The 18,137-nt window shown below is 45.0% G+C and overlaps 1 protein-coding gene across 2 annotated transcripts in view; it reads right to left on the reverse strand.

Annotated features, from left to right (window-relative positions):
• Window positions 1-16,950, reverse strand: part of KIAA0513 (KIAA0513 ortholog) — a 36,176-nt gene extending 19,226 nt beyond the window's left edge. For both annotated transcript variants that reach the window (XM_075838315.1, XM_075838314.1), the window contains exon 1: window positions 16,790-16,950. The gene's annotated coding sequence lies outside the window, so the exon portion shown is untranslated. The remainder of the gene's footprint in view (window positions 1-16,789) is intronic.
• Between the last annotated feature and the right edge of the window lie 1,187 nt (window positions 16,951-18,137).

Genomic DNA, 18,137 nt, shown 5'->3' on the forward strand with positions numbered 1-18,137 from the left:
GGTGACCATCTGCACCAAGTAACCAGGTCAGAGAGTCCCTGAGGCGTCACACGGATTGGAGACTCGACCTTCCATAATGTCTGACTGCAAAATACACAGCGCCAATCATACGGGAAAACACGCCGCTCATCCGATGATCTTATTTATAGTTTATCAGAGGAAAGACGAGACGAAATAATCACAGGGGGAGGGGAGACAACTGGGGGATACAGACAGAGGCATAGCGGAAGGATCAGGGTCCCCATAGCAGCACAGAGTATTTCAGAAGAAAAGTCTGCTGATCTTGTAGGGACAGTAAACGCCCCGCTCCTGTGATAATGTAACACACAAGAGTAAAAGGTTTTCACTAAATAAATATCAGAGGCAGCCAGCAGCATCAACATCCGCATGACTGTAAACCACCGGGCGTCCCGGCGTGTGCCCGTACCTGAACAGCGGAAAAGAAACACCTGAGCAGGTGACAACCAGGAAAGTGGAAGCAGCCGGAAGGGTTTGTAGAGTGTAAAATTATAAAATTCTCCAATAGACTTTCTGTAGAATTTTGTCATAGGTTTCAAGATCTCTGCTTGCTGTCATTTAATAAGAGCTCTTATTGTTTACTTTCAAGGAATAGTAATCTGTCCTAGTCATGTGATGCCCCCAGGTGCGCGGCTCGTTACAGGTATCAGAGCAGCGTCTCGTAACGACTTGTGCACCTGTGTCCGTCACACCACCAGGACTGATTATTATCCCTGAAAGAAAAACAAGGAAGGTTCTTTTTTAACGACAGCAAGCAGAGATCTTGAAAACAGTGAGAAAAGGATCCAAAAACTTTATTGGAGAATGAGAACTGTTATTACACAATGAATAAACTTGATTTGCTGAAACTAGAACATAAACGTCGCGCCGCGTATAATCACGAGAGCGGGCGACGAGGGGAACGCGACGGAGCGGCCAAAACAAGCGCAACTTCCAGGAACGGCAGGAAAAAGATTGTCAGGATGTGAAAGGCCGAAAGCAAAATAAAAATAATCTTGTTGGGTAAGACCGATCCCCAGCGCCAACTGCGCAAATCTCTAAGACCTCAGAACTGATAATACTGTATATATTCAGCTATAGAAAACCTGCCAAGTTCTCCACCCCTGTGCCAGAAAGAGAGCAAAACGCTGCAAACTACAGGTCCTAAGAAGTGGTACTGTGCAGCGTCCATATATACAGATACAGAGAATTACACCCAGTATACAGGACAGGAGAAGTGGTACGGTGCAGTGTCTATATATACAGATACAGAGAATTACACCCAGTATATAGGACAGGAGAAGTGGTACGGTGCAGTGTCTATATATACAGAATAATTCAGATACTGAGAATTACACCCAGTATACAGGACAGGAGAAGTGGTACTGTGCAGTGTATATATATATATATACAGAATAATACAGATACTGAGAATTACACCCAGTATACAGGACAGGAGAAGTAGTACTGTGCAGTGTATATACAGAATAATACAGATACTGAGAATTACACCCAGTATACAGGACAGGGGAAGTGGTACTGTGCAGTGTCCATATATATACAGAATAATACAGATACTGAGAATTACACCCAGTATACAGGACAGGAGAAGTAGTACTGTGCAGTGTATATATATATATATACAGAATAATACAGATACTGAGAATTACACCCAGTATACAGGACAGGAGAAGTGGTACTGTGCAGTGTATATATATACAGAATAATACAGATACTGAGAATTACACCCAGTATACAGGACAGGAGAAGTGGTACTGTGCAGTGTATATACAGAATAATACAGATACTGAGAATTACACCCAGTATACAGGACAGGAGGAGTGGTACTGTGCAGTGTTCATATACACAGAATAATACAGATACTGAGAATTACACCCAGTATACAGGACAGGAGAAGTTGTACTGTGCAGTGTATATATACAGAATAATACAGATACTGAGAATTACACCCAGTATACAGGACAGGAGAAGTGGTACGGTGCAGCGTCCATATATACAGATACAGAGAATTACACCCAGTATACAGGACAGGAGAAGTGGTACGGTGCAGTGTCTATATATACAGAATAATTCAGATACTGAGAATTACACCCAGTATACAGGACAGGAGAAGTGGTACTGTGCAGTGTATATATATACAGAATAATACAGATACTGAGAATTACACCCAGTATACAGGACAGGAGAAGTAGTACTGTGCAGTGTATATACAGAATAATACAGATACTGAGAATTACACCCAGTATACAGGACAGGAGAAGTGGTACTGTGCAGTGTATATATATACAGAATAATACAGATACTGAGAATTACACCCAATATACAGGACAGGAGAAGTAGTACTGTGCAGTGTATATATATACAGAATAATACAGATACTGAGAATTACACCCAGTATACAGGACAGGAGAAGTAGTACTGTGCAGTGTATATATATACACAGAATAATACAGATACTGAGAATTACACCCAGTATACAGGACAGGAGAAGTGGTACTGTGCAGTGTATATATATACAGAATAATACAGATACTGAGAATTACACCCAGTATACAGGACAGTAGAAGTGGTACTGTGCAGTGTATATACAGAATAATACAGATACTGAGAATTACACCCAGTATACAGGACAGGAGAAGTAGTACTGTGCAGTGTATATATATACAGAATAATACAGATACTGAGAATTACACCCAGTATACAGGACAGGAGAAGTAGTACTGTGCAGTGTATATATATATAAAGAATAATACAGATACTGAGAATTACACCCAGTATACAGGACAGGAGAAGTGGTACTGTGCAGTGTATATATATACAGAATAATACAGATACTGAGAATTACACCCAGTATACAGGACAGGAGAAGTGGTACTGTGCAGTGTATATATATACAGAATAATACAGATACTGAGAATTACACCCAGTATACAGGACAGGAGAAGTGGTACTGTGCAGTGTATATACAGAATAATACAGATACTGAGAATTACACCCAGTATACAGGACAGGAGGAGTGGTACTGTGCAGTGTATATATACAGAATAATACAGATAGTGAGAATTACACCCAGTATACAGGACAGGAGAAGTTGTACTGTGCAGTGTATATATACAGAATAATACAGATACTGAGAATTACACCCAGTATACAGGACAGGAGAAGTGGTACGGTGCAGCGTCCATATATACAGATACAGAGAATTACACCCAGTATACAGGGCAGGAGAAGTGGTATGGTGCAGTGTCTATATATACAGAATAATTCAGATACTGAGAATTACACCCAGTATACAGGACAGGAGAAGTGGTACTGTGCAGTGTATATATATACAGAATAATACAGATACTGAGAATTACACCCAGTATACAGGACAGGAGAAGTTGTACTGTGCAGTGTATATATACAGAATAATACAGATACTGAGAATTACACCCAGTATACAGGACAGGAGAAGTGGTACGGTGCAGCGTCCATATATACAGATACAGAGAATTACACCCAGTATACAGGACAGGAGAAGTGGTATGGTGCAGTGTCTATATATACAGAATAATTCAGATACTGAGAATTACACCCAGTATACAGGACAGGAGAAGTGGTACTGTGCAGTGTATATATATACAGAATAATACAGATACTGAGAATTACACCCAGTATACAGGACAGGAGAAGTGGTACTGTGCAGTGTATATATATACAGAATAATACAGATACTGAGAATTACACCCAGTACACAGGACGGGAGAAGTGGTACTGTGCAGCGTCCATATATACAGAATAATACAGATACTGAGAATTACACCCAGTATACAGGACAGGAGAAGTGGTACTGTGCAGTGTATATATATACAGAATAATACAGATACTGAGAATTACACCCAGTATACAGGACAGGAGAAGTAGTACTGTGCAGTGTATATACAGAATAATACAGATACTGAGAATTACACCCAGTATACAGGACAGTAGAAGTGGTACTGTGCAGTGTATATATATACAGAATAATACCGATACTGAGAATTACACCCAGTATACAGGACAGGAGAAGTAGTACTGTGCAGTGTATATATATACAGAATAATACAGATACTGAGAATTACACCCAGTATACAGGACAGGAGAAGTAGTACTGTGCAGTGTATATATATACAGAATAATACAGATACTGAGAATTACACCCAGTATACAGGACAGGAGAAGTGGTACTGTGCAGTGTATATATATACAGAATAATACAGATACTGAGAATTACACTCAGTATACAGGACAGGAGAAGTGGTACTGTGCAGTGTATATACAGAATAATACAGATACTGAGAATTACACCCAGTATACATGACAGGAGGAGTGGTACTGTGCAGTGTATATATACAGAATAATACAGATAGTGAGAATTACACCCAGTATACAGGACAGGAGAAGTGGTACTGTGCAGTGTATATACAGAATAATACAGATACTGAGAATTACACCCAGTATACAGGACAGGAGAAGTGGTACTGTGCAGTGTCCATATATATACAGAATAATACAGATACTGAGAATTACACCCAGTATACAGGACAGGAGAAGTGGTACTGTGCAGTGTCCATATATATACAGAATAATACAGATACTGAGAATTACACCCAGTATACAGGACAGGAGAAGTGGCACTGTGCAGTGTCTATATATACAGAATAATACAGACACTGAGAATTACACCCAGTATACAGGACAGGTGAAGTGGTACTGTGCAGCGTATATATATATATATATATATATATATATATATACACAGAATAATACAGATACTGTGAATTACACCCAGTATACAGGACAGGAGAAGTGGTACTGTGCAGTGTATATACAGAATAATACAGATACTGAGAATTACACCCAATATACAGGACAGGAGAAGTGGTACTGTGTAGTGTCCATATATACAGAATAATACAGATACTGAGAATTACACCCAGTATACAGGACAGGAGAAGTGGTACTGTGCAGTGTATATATATACAGAATAATACAGATACTGAGAATTACACCCAGTATACAGGACAGGAGAAGTGGTACTGTGCAGAGTCCATATATACAGAATAATACAGATACTGAGAATTACACCCAGTATACAGGACAGGAGAAGTGGTACTGTGCAGTGTCCATATATACAGAATAATACAGATACTGAGAATTACACCCAGTATACAGGACAGGAGAAGTGGTACTGTGCAGTATCCATATATACAGAATAATACAGATACTGAGAATTACACCCAGTATACAGGAAAGGAGAAGTGGTAGTGTGCAGTGTCCATATACACAGAATAATACAGATAGTGAGAATTACACCCAGTATACATCACAGGAGAAGTGGTACTGTGCAGTGTATATATACAGAATAATACAGACACTGAGAATTACACCCAGTATACAGGACAGGAGAAGTGGTACTGTGCAGTGTATATATACAGAATAATACAGACACTGAGAATTACACCCAGTATACATCACAGGAGAAGTAGTACTGTGCAGTGTCCATATATACAGAATAATACAGATACTGAGAATTACACCGAGTATACAGGACAGGAGAAGTGGTACTGTGCAGTGTATATATACAGAATAATACAGATACTGAGAATTACACCCAGTATACAGGACAGGAGAAGTGGTACTGTGCAGTGTCCATATATACAGAATTATACAGATACTGAGAATTACACCCAGTATACAGGACAGGAGAAGTGGTACTGTGCAGTGTATATATACAGAATAATACAGATACTGAGAATTACACCCAGTATACAGGACAGGAGAAGTGGTACTGTGCAGTGTCCATATATATACAGAATAGTACAGATACTGAGAATTACCCCCAGTATACAGGACAGGAGAAGTGGTACTGTGCAGTGTCCATATATATACAGAATAATACAGATACTGAGAATTACACCCAGTATACAGGACAGGAGAAGTGGTACTGTGCAGTGTCCATATATACAGAATAATACAGATACTGAGAATTACACCCAGTATACAGGACAGGAGAAGTGGTACTGTGCACTGTCCATATATACAGAATAATACAGATACTGAGAATTACACCCAGTATACAGGACAGGATAAGTGGTACTGTGCAGTGTATATATATACAGAATAATACAGATACTGAGAATTACACCCAGTATACAGGACAGGAGAAGTGGTACTGTGCCGTGTATGTATATATATACAGAATAATACAGATACTGAGAATTACACCCAGTATACAGGACAGGAGAAGTGGTACTGTGCAGTGTCCATATATACAGAATAGTACAGATACTGAGAATTACACCCAGTATACAGGACAGGAGAAGTGGTACTGTGCAGTGTCCATATATACAGAATAATACAGATACTGAGAATTACACCCAGTATACAGGACAGGAGAAGTGGTACTGTGCAGTGTCCATATATATACAGAATAATACAGATACTGAGAATTACACCCAGTATACAGGACAGGAGAAGTGGTACTGTGCAGTGTATATATATACAGATACTGTGAATTACACCCAGTATACAGATATGCAGCGACAGCGCAGCCCCTTGCAGAATACTCCCGCCATGTCGGATTCCTCAGTGTCACCCCTTGTTTGTGCCATCTCCCAGCATGCAGCAGTCTCCATTAAACATGGCAGAAATGAGTCACTGTGGATAAGAGCTCAGGCCGGGAGTGATTAGAGGATGAATTGGGGAAGCAGCAGGATGGCAGAGCGCTGGTGTACGGAGAAGAGGAAGAGAACAGACGGTGAGATAACAACATAGGGAGCCTGGCGTGTACACAAGGAGTCCGCTGCCAACACACAGCGCCTGAAAAAGGGAGGGAGGTATCAGAGAAGCGGGCCGCCCCCGACGTCTCCTGCACCCCCTATACCCACATTCATTACCAGCCTGGCTCAACATGATTGTTGTGAGGAGCCGTCACATCTTCTGTCCGTTTTAGTAAATAATTGTATATCCCATAAAACAACAATTCTGGGGCCTCTTTTCTACCTGAAGCCATTCCTCTGTTATTCCTGCTAGAAATGTATGAAGTTATTGACAGCTGGGTGTTACCAGTTGGGGGGGGAGGGGGTATCTCCAGTGTCTGACACTGTCCAATCAGAGATGACCGAGACGAAGGACGCGCCCCCAACTGGTAACACCCAGCTATCAATTAATTCATACATTCCTAGGAAGAACAACAGAGGAACGGCACAACGCAGAAAAGATGTTCCAGAATGGTTATTATATGGGGAAAGTATTTACTAAAACAGAAATGTCAGGAGAGGTGACCGGTCCGGTTTAATCATTGCTTTACTTACCTTGTACTGATCTCATGTTACGTCAGGCCTTGTACTCCAGTCACATCCAAAGCTGCATTCACAATTCTAAAGGTAAGCACTTGAAATCCACGAGCACTGTGCTAAACCACCTGGTCACCAGAATAAAGGGGCTCCAGTCCCCACTTTTGGCCACTCATGATTATCAATTTCTATTGGACTAATGGGAGACCCCGAAGCAGTGGAGCGCAGTTGGAGCAGCATTGTGCCCTCGTACCTGCCCCCCTGCAGCGCTGACAGGCAGATATTTTCTCGTTCTCACAGTTTTTCCGGTTCGGCAGCTAACACCCCCGACTCCTGACAACACGTCCTGTAATCTGCGCTCATTACACAATTACATTTCCTGTCGGACAAATTCTGCAATGGAGAACGTCCCACTAAGAGAAGCCGACGCCTGGAGATGGGACCCATCACCCCTCAAGTGGGTCACAACCAACAGGGCGGTCATTATAGCGTCCGCAGGAATTGTCACCCAACTCGACCAGACTCCTGAATGTCAAATCTGACTAATAATGGAAACACCCACATAACTGGGAAGATTTGCCATTGAAGAGTCTCAGAAAGCCGAGTGACAACCAATATAGTGGCCATTATAACTCCCAGAGGGGTCCCGGGGATGTCACCCAGCTTTCTATAACTCCAGAATGGCAAATAACACCCACCATGCTGCCATTACTGTACAACTAGTCAGATTTGCCAGTCTAGGGGAGCTGGACGACAACCAGTGCGGGATCTGTAGTGGTGGCCATATTGGTTGTCACCCATCTTTCCAAGAACCCCTGAATGTCAACACTATCTAGTAATGGAGTGATTAAACTCCCACTTCCCGTATCGCTGCATCACGAGGTATAATGTTTATTCTGAGTCTGGGAGAGCTGGGTGGCAACCAGGACGAGAGCTGTAATGGTCGTCACCCAGCTTTACCCGCAACAACTTGACCGGAACGACATATTTAAGAGTGGTTTATTTAGGGGAGAATCAATATATAAATGGCGCCGTCTCCTGCGTACACGTCCCCGGACGGCAGTCACGGCCAGGTGGATTTATCTTATACCGCGCGTTCTCTGCGCCCCTCGTCCTCTCTGCCCGGTTATAGGACGCTACTGAATTCTGCCAACAATATAACAATGGATGAGTCACCTCACAAGGAGCGAGGGCTGCGCCAGGGGAGGGGGCGAGGGCTGCGCCAGGGGAGGGGGCGAGGGGCTGATCTGATAGCAGGATTAGGATGATAATCAGTGTGACAAGAGGGAGGGCGACAACAAAGAGCATCAATTCTCCGGGACAGCAGCTGAAAATACCACGAAACACGACCCAGTCATTGTAACGAACCACGCAGCACATCAGAATTCCAATAGTCCAGAAAACCCGCTGGTCCGGCATGAGAGGGATCGGACCCTAAACATATTCCTACAGGTATTCCATCAGCGACGTCCATGTAACCTGCCCCCCCCACCCAACACTTTATATTAATTCTGGGGCTATGGAGACACTTGGGTACACTCCAGCTGTTGTCAAACTACAACTCTCAGTATAAAACGGACAAACGCTAGGAGTAGAAGATTGAAAACGGCTGGAGGTTGGATACCAGAGATGTATGGCAGCCCAGGAGGGCGATGAGATACCGGGCCGTCCTCGCTGTCAGGCCTCCTGTGGCGCCGGCATATTCCACGGCTCGGTACGCGCTGCGACATTGTTGATCCTCCTCCCGCAGGCACAAGATCCACACGACGGGATCATTTCATCAGAAGCCAATTATCCTGCCTGTGCGTCTGAGGACCGGGGGAGGCAAAACAGATGACGAGGAGGAAACGGATATAAACACAAAGCCCCAGACGCCACCGCCGCGCAGAAACCGCAGAAAATACCATCAAATGCGCCCCAAAAATGACAGGAGTGCGAGATGCGGAGTCTTCATGAATTTCCAAGTGAACCGGCTCGCCACCACGGTAACAGACGCTCGGTGAGGACTAGTTATGGCCGCCATTATAGAGCCCGTAGGGGTCGCCTCACAGTTTTCCAAACGGCAGATAAATCCTTTGTTTTAGCTCTATTACTGCGTGTCAGTCTTCACTGCAGTTCTGGAATTCCATTCATGAACCAGGAGGTGCAGGATGGACACAGCTATAGGTTCACAGAGGCGAATAAGTGATGTATAATAAACCCTGTGATAGTCAGCAGGGGCTTGTGCTGTATTTGGGGGGCTCCCGGATTTGCGCTTTCATGTCCCAGTCCTATAGTGCAGGATTGAGCGGCAGTGACGGGGAGTCATCCGCTCTTCCGTATAATAGTCGCGGTTATTATTAGCGCCTGCCAGTGTCGTGCTCTGGATATGACGGCGCTGCGTCGTCTTCCTCGCAGTATTTCTCCTCGCTGACTCGTTGCGCTCGCTTCGTTATTCCCGTCCAGTCTTATGATGAGATCTGCATCCAGGGGGATTTCGTGAAACTCACCATTCGCCGCATGGTGAACACCTGGGCGATCGGATCTGTCACATGGTACGAAACATCCGGCACCGACTAGAAGACGTCACAAGTGAAAAGAGGGCATCGGCCCCGGAGCGGTGACCCCCAATCATTCTTCAGAAGGAGAAGTCATTTCAATGGCGCCTTCGCCACGTGCCCTAAAGAGCGGCTCCAAAATCAATGGAGATTTTTTGCAGGCGGAAAAAAAAAAATAAAAAATAAAAAAATCGGACTCAAAATTCCTTCAGGAATTTTGAGCCAGATTTTGACCTGCCTGCACTTTCTTTGCTGCGTTTTTTGACCGCGGCCATTGAGCGCCGCGGGCAAAAATTGATGCGAATACCGCTTTCTCTGCCTCTCATTGATGTAAATGGAAGATCAGAGACGGAAACGCCTGAAGAACGGGCAGGACGCTTCTTTTTTTCTTTGGAAAGAAACTCCTGCGGGTAAAAACACGCCTCCGCCTCTCAGTGAAATCAATGGGAGGCGGTTTAGGCCGTTTTTTTGGTGCGGTTTACGAACGCAGTTTCCACGTCAAAAAACTCTGCGTGAACAGGGCCTTAAGGGGCACCTGCGCTAAATGAGGGGATGGGAGCAACTTCTGCCCTGCTCCGACCAAGCCAAATCCACCCGCGAACTCCCATGATTAGTCCCATCCTTAATAGGGTGACGGGTGAAGAAACCCAACTTCATATTGGATCACTGAGGGGGGTATGTGGGGGTCATAGAGGGGGGCAGACTGGGGTCATAGAGGGGGGTATGTGGGGGTCATAGAGGGGGGCAGACTGGGGTCATAGAGGGGGGTATGTGGGGGTCATAGAGGGGGGCAGACTGGGGTCATAGAGGGGGGGTATGTGGGGGTCATAGAGGGGGGCAGACTGGGGTCATAGAGGGGGGTATGTGGGGGTCATAGAGGGGGGCAGACTGGGGTCATAGAGGGGGGCAGACTGGGGTCATAGAGGGGGGCAGACTGGGGTCATAGAGGGGGGCAGACTGGGGTCATAGAGGGGGGCAGACTGGGGTCATAGAGGGGGGCAGACTGGGGTCAGAGGGGGGCAGACTGGGGTCATAGAGGGGGGTATGTGGGGGTCATAGAGGGGGGCAGACTGGGGTCATAGAGGGGGGTATGTGGGGGTCATAGAGGGGGGCAGACTGGGGTCATAGAGGGGGGCAGACTGGGGTCATAGAGGGGGGCAGACTGGGGTCATAGAGGGGGGCAGACTGGGGTCATAGAGGGGGGCAGACTGGGGTCATAGAGGGGGGCAGACTGGGGTCATAGAGGGGGGCAGACTGGGGTCATAGAGGGGGGCAGACTGGGGTCATAGAGGGGGGCAGACTGGGGTCATAGAGGGGGGCAGACTGGGGTCATAGAGGGGGGCAGACTGGGGTCATAGAGGGGGGCAGACTGGGGTCATAGAGGGGGGCAGACTGGGGTCATAGAGGGGGGCAGACTGGGGTCATAGAGGGGGGCAGACTGGGGTCATAGAGGTACATGGGGTAACCCCGGTCGAGCTCGTCACAGACGTCTGTTCTTCCCGGCTCTGTACTGGGGGCTGTGAATTGGGGGGTAATCGGCTTAGAAACATTGAGGACGCTGAACTGGAGGAACTTTGTACTTTTTTCAGCCTCGCTATGTAATGTTGCGGCTTCCCTGGAGATACCGAATGATTGTAGGGGCTCCAAACTGTGGGGACCCCCCAAACAGCGATGTGGACCTGCAATCGGAGAAGGGGCGGTCATGTCAACCGCATAATGTCTGATGCAGCATTTTTGCAACTTCCTAATAGACTATTTGGGTTTCCCTCTCACCAAGAACTCTGCTTGCAGTCAGTGAATGGATACGTTCTTGTTTCTATCCAGATCATGTCCCAACACACACAGGTTCAGCGCTTGAGAGTTCTGCTGCACTATAACGAGTTCAGTGACTATAAAGAGAATGTTCTCATTTACTGACAGCAAGCAGAGCTCCTAAATGATAAGGAATTTAAACAAAGTCAATTAGAAAGTTGCAGAAATTTTCATCGCAGACGAATGTAAATCTATTTAAGGCGACATTCACACGGAGTGGTAGTGCAGCAGACAATGTTGGGAGTAGTAGTACACAACAGCTGGAGACCACAGATTGCCGACCACTGACCTGCAGCTTCTTCTCTGTTCCCTCCTTTGCTCGACGTTGGACACAAAACTTCTCCCCCCTTCAGATGCAGCAGAAAAAGCGCTCACAAAACACTCAGACAATTCGGATTAAAAGACATTAAAATGAGGATTACTATTCCGCATTCTCAAAAGGACATTAGCAGATAAAGCCGCAGCTCCCGGGCGCCACTGATTGGTTGTAATCCCAGCAATCCCCCTCCCCCAACCATCTCAACAAAATGTTATCGGGTTTGTAAGAAAAAGTAATGTCCCTGAAATAGGTCAAGTCAGCAGGTGGCAGGACTGGCATCTCACCCGGGGGTAACCTGGCAGATAAGGGGTTAATGCAGGTGTCTGAAGGTCGAATATACAGCTCCTGGGCCTCACGCCCTGATCACCCCCCCCCCCGACCTTATAGGGTCTGTACACTACTGTCAATACACAAACCTGCGCTGCCCCTTTAAAAAATGCTGACCTCTAATATAGAAAAAGGGGGGGGGGATATCAACTTCTGCACCCCCCCCCCCATATCTACAGCGCTCAGACCCAAACTGCAGATCATTGCACCGATGACATCACCGGAGACACAAGATATAATTACTATGAGTCAACTCTGCAGAACTCGGGATCCTGGAGCAGAATTAAATAAGTAAGTGCACCCCGACATTCATCAGAAAGCTTCAATGATGGTGATTGGATGATACGAGCGAAACACCGACGTAACGGGTTCATATACCACGCGATATAACGAGCCCCGCAACGATAATAACCGCGCATGGCGTCAAAAACAGAGACAAGTGAACAGACGTCGGAGTAAGAAGCGTCTTCTGTTATTATACGCGGCGTTCATGGATTTTCAGCGACAATCTAATAATACGCATGTTCATGTTAACCATTCATCAGTTTCTTCAGTCGGAATCACGGGAATATTTTAACGTTTGCGTCTGGGGATCCGGTGGGCACAATCCTCAAACTCCGCCAATGAGGAAAGCGATGATATAAATAGAAGCAAATAAACAATTGCGGTTTCACGGCCTCGAGCCACAATCTGCTGCACACAGACACGGCGCCACAGTAAAACCGCGAGAACAGTGGGAACATGGCGGACCGAGAAGCTGCGGCGCACACAGAGTTAACCAGCGCCACGTGCCTGGAGGATGACATGTCAGCGTGACACCGGGCGCTCAGCGAGGGAGGGGTTAACAGGCAGCGTCAATATGTAACTATTTATCCACAGAGATCTCAGATGATACAATGTAACAAAAGTTCAGATCTGTTGACTGGGAATCACAGCGCGACACACACAGCGACCTCTGCACGATGTGATGCCGCCGCACGCGCCACTTCTTTTAATGGCCATGGGGCATATAGTAAATTTGTCGCTGCTAAAAGCGGATATAACGGGTCACACCTCATACGCGGGCGCCAGGATTGTGTGCGTAATGTTAGGATATAGGTGACGCAAAGTTGTTAGAGGCGCTAAAAAAATGGCGTAAGATGAGAATAGATTACAGTGCGATCTCACACACACTCCTATACCAACATGTATACTGTACACACACTCCTATACCAACATGTATACTGTATATACACCCCTATACCAACATATACACACCCTATACCAAAACTATATATACACCCCCTATACCAACACATATGCTATATATACACACCCCCCTATACCAACATATATACTATATATACACCCCCTATACCAACACATATACTATATATACACCCCCTATACCAACACATACTATATATACACCCCCCCTATACCAACACATATACTATATATACACCCCCCTATGCCAACACATATACTATATATACACCCCCCTATGCCAACACATATACTATATATACACCCCCCTATGCCAACACATATACTATATATACACCCCCCCTATGCCAACACATATACTATATATACACCCCCTATACCAACACATATACTATATATACACCCCCTATACCAACACATATACTATATACACACCCCCCCATACCAACACATACTATATATACACACACACCTCCCTACGTGGACACCTATATTATATGTATACACCCCCCCTATACCAACACATACTATATATACCCCCCTAAACCAACACAAATACTATATATACACCCCCTATACCAACATATACTATATATACACACACCCTATACCAAAACTATATATACACCCCCTATGCCAACACATATGCTATATATACACCCCCTATACCAACACATATACTATATATACACCCCCTATACCAACACATATACTATATATACACCCCCTATACCAACACATATACTATATATACACCCCCTATACCAACATATACTATATATACACACACACCCTATACCAAAACTATATATACACCCCCTATACCAACACATATGCTATATATACACCCCCTATACCAACACATACTATATATACACCCCCCTATGCTATATATACACCCCCTATACCAACACATATACTATATATACACCCCCTATACCAACACATATACTATATATACACCCCCCTATACTATATATACACCCCCCTATACCAACACATATACTATATATACCCCCTATACCAACACATATACTATATATATATATACACCCCCTATACCATATATACACCCCCTATACCATATATACACACACACACCCCCTATACTATATATACACCCCCCTATACCAACACATATACTATATATCCACCCCCCTATACCAACACACATACTACCGTGTTTCCCCGAAAGTAAGACAGTGTCTTACTTTCTTTTTATCCCCAAAAGCCCGACTATGTCTTACTTTCGGGGTATGTCTTATATTGTAAAAAAATTGTCGAATTTTTTTTTTTTTTTTTTTCACAAACTTTATTTAACTGTTTTACATTTTTTTTTTTTAGTCCCACCAGGGGACTTCACTATGCGATGTGCCGATCGCATATATAATGCTTTGGTATACTTAGTATACCGAAGCATTATTGCCTGTCAGTGTAAAACTGACAGGCAACCTATTAGGTCATGCCTCCGGCATCGCCTAACAGGCAGATGCTGAAGGCAGACCTGGGGGTCTTTGTTAGACCCCCGGCTGTCATGGAAACCCGACGGCGACCCGCGATTTGTTTGCGGGGGCGCCGATCGGGTGACAGAGGGAGCTCCCCCCTCTGTCAAACACATTAAATGCCGCTGTCGCTATTGACAGCGGTATTTAATGGGTTAAACTGCCGGAATCGGCGCGCGCTTCGATTCCGGCAGTTGCAGCAGGAGCAAGTGCAGGGGACGGCGCGGTGACATATGGAGAGGGGGCGGCGCGGAAGTGGGCAGGAGGCGGCAATACCCCCGTGTTTCCCCGAAAGTAAGACATATGTCTTACTTTCGGGGTACGGCTTATATTAGCCGACCCCCCTGAAACCCCCGATACGTCTTACAATCGGGGGTGTCTTACTATCGGGGAAACACGGTATATATCCACCCCCCTATACCAACACACATACTATATATACACCCCCCTATACCAACACATATACTATATATACGCCCCCTATACCAACACATATACTATATATACACCCCCTATACCAACACATATACTATATATACACCCCCTATACCAACACATATACTATATATACACGCCCCTATACCAACACATACTATATATACACGCCCCCTATACCAACCCATATACTATATATACGCCCCCCTATACCAACCCATATACTATATATACGCCCCCCTATACCAACACATATACTATATATACGCCCCCCTATACCAACACATATACTATATATACGCCCCCCTATACCAACACATATACTATATATACGCCCCCCTATACCAACACATATACTATATATACGCCCCCCTATACCAACACATATACTCTATATACACGCCCCCTATACCAACACATATACTCTATATACACGCCCCCTATACCAACACATATACTATATATACACGCCCCCTATACCAACACATATACTATATATACACGCCCCCTATACCAACACATATACTATATATACACGCCCCCTATACCAACACATATACTATATATACACGCCCCCTATACCAACACATATACTATATATACACGCCCCCTATACCAACACATATACTATATATACACCCCCCTATACTATATATACACCCCCCTATACTATATATACACCCCCCTATACCAACACATATACTATATATACACCCCCCTATACCAACACATATACTATATATACACCCCCCTATACCAACACATATACTATATATACACCCCCCTATACCAACACATATACTATATATACACCCCCCTATACCAACACATATACTATATATACACCCCCCTATACCAACACATATACTATATATACACCCCCTATACCAACACATATACTATATATACACCCCCTATACCAACACATATACTATATATACACCCCCTATACCAACACACACTATATATACACCCCCCTATACCAACACATATACTATATATACACCCCCTATACCAACACACACTATATATACACACACCCCTATGCCAACACATATACACCCACTATGCCAACACATATACTAACATTATATATAATTAAACACCCTGGTCCGGTGATAGACGCGCGGTTACTCGGTGACATATGGACAGACATTATATATATCACCCATATCCTCGGTGTCACAGACGGTACAAGCCTCCGGCTCTGCTCACTCTATTCCCGGGCACAGGAGTTGTTAGCACTGGGCACAGACTCCCGGGCATTACCCCAGCAGGCCGGTAACGAGTGCAGTTTCCCCGCAGCCCCTTTACCTGCAGGTGTCCAGCTCCAGAGCCCCGCGCTGCCGCCAGTCCCCGCTCCTCAGACCCTGCTGCCTGCTCCGTGCCCACTCACACACTGGCAGCAGCTGGCAGCTCTCCGCGCGTGAGCGGCCCAGGAGCTAAGCACGGCCATCTTACTCCACCCACCGGGCTGTACGCGCAAAGGCTGCTGGGAAGTGTAGTCTTCGGGGCAGTATTGCAGCTACAGACTCAGATTATATATTTATACCTCAGAAAACGGACATAACAGAAAGCAAAGAAAATATAAAACTACCGCAATGAATGTGAACGAGGTCATTACACCCAGCAACACGGCGGAGCCCCTGATATCAGCAGAGCAGGAGCGTGGGAACAAGGTTGTCAGACACAATTCATCTCTTTCCAAGAACGAAAAGTAAAATCCAAAGAAATATTTTACAATTATTTTTCCTTTCAGCAGGCGCAATGTCACGATAGAGGCTGCCAGTCACGCTGCGCCATTTTTAATGACCAAAGCCCCGGCAACTGGAGAAAGTGAAACATGGAGTCCGATTACTGTGGAAAGAAAGATTTATCGACACTGTCGCTGAGGGCGGGTCCTAGCACAAAGTTAAAAAAAAAAAGTTATTTAAAGGAGAACAAGCGTTACCGCACGTGGAAAAATGCATCAAAGCGGCTTATCGCAGTCCTATGTAACTCCCGCTGCATCGTATAATGAAGTTCTGCAACTTTCTTATAGACATTATTTTTTCGCTTCCTCACCATTTTCCATATCTCTGCTTGCCGTCAGTGAATTGGAACATTCCTGTTTACATCCAGAAACTAAAACCTAAACATGTGCAGCTCACACAGGTGCAGGGCTCGTTACAATGTGTCAGATCTCAGTCTCTGCAGCTGTTTTACCAGTTTAGATGCATTTTTCGCTATGGGTAACAGACAGACGGCGGTTGCACAATATTGTACCGCAGATTTACCGACAAAATCTTATGTCCATTTGCCATGTGGCCACCGCTCCGTGTTCCGTTTTTGTCCTCAATCTTTTATTTTGTGCAGTATATGCAGAATTAATACAATTCTTTTACCATTTAATGATATACGTACAGGGCGGAGCCGTGACAACCGATCATTCTCAAAAAATTGAGGCGTCCTCCACTACTAAAACAGGGGACAGTTCTCCTTTCAGCCAGTCAGGACTGTGGATTTGCTCAGTATATCTCTCAGACAGTTAGAGCTCCCCTTTAAGCCACACCCCAAACCATGTCCGTATATGCCCAGACCTCTAATGGCAAACCACGAAAGTACAGAAGAATCCGGGACCTCAGACCCATCAAGTGGCCAGTAAAGATCCGTCCGCAAGTCC

This window comes from Rhinoderma darwinii, chromosome 9 (assembly GCF_050947455.1).
Source record: "Rhinoderma darwinii isolate aRhiDar2 chromosome 9, aRhiDar2.hap1, whole genome shotgun sequence".
NCBI classification, from domain to species: Eukaryota; Metazoa; Chordata; class Amphibia; order Anura; family Rhinodermatidae; genus Rhinoderma; species Rhinoderma darwinii.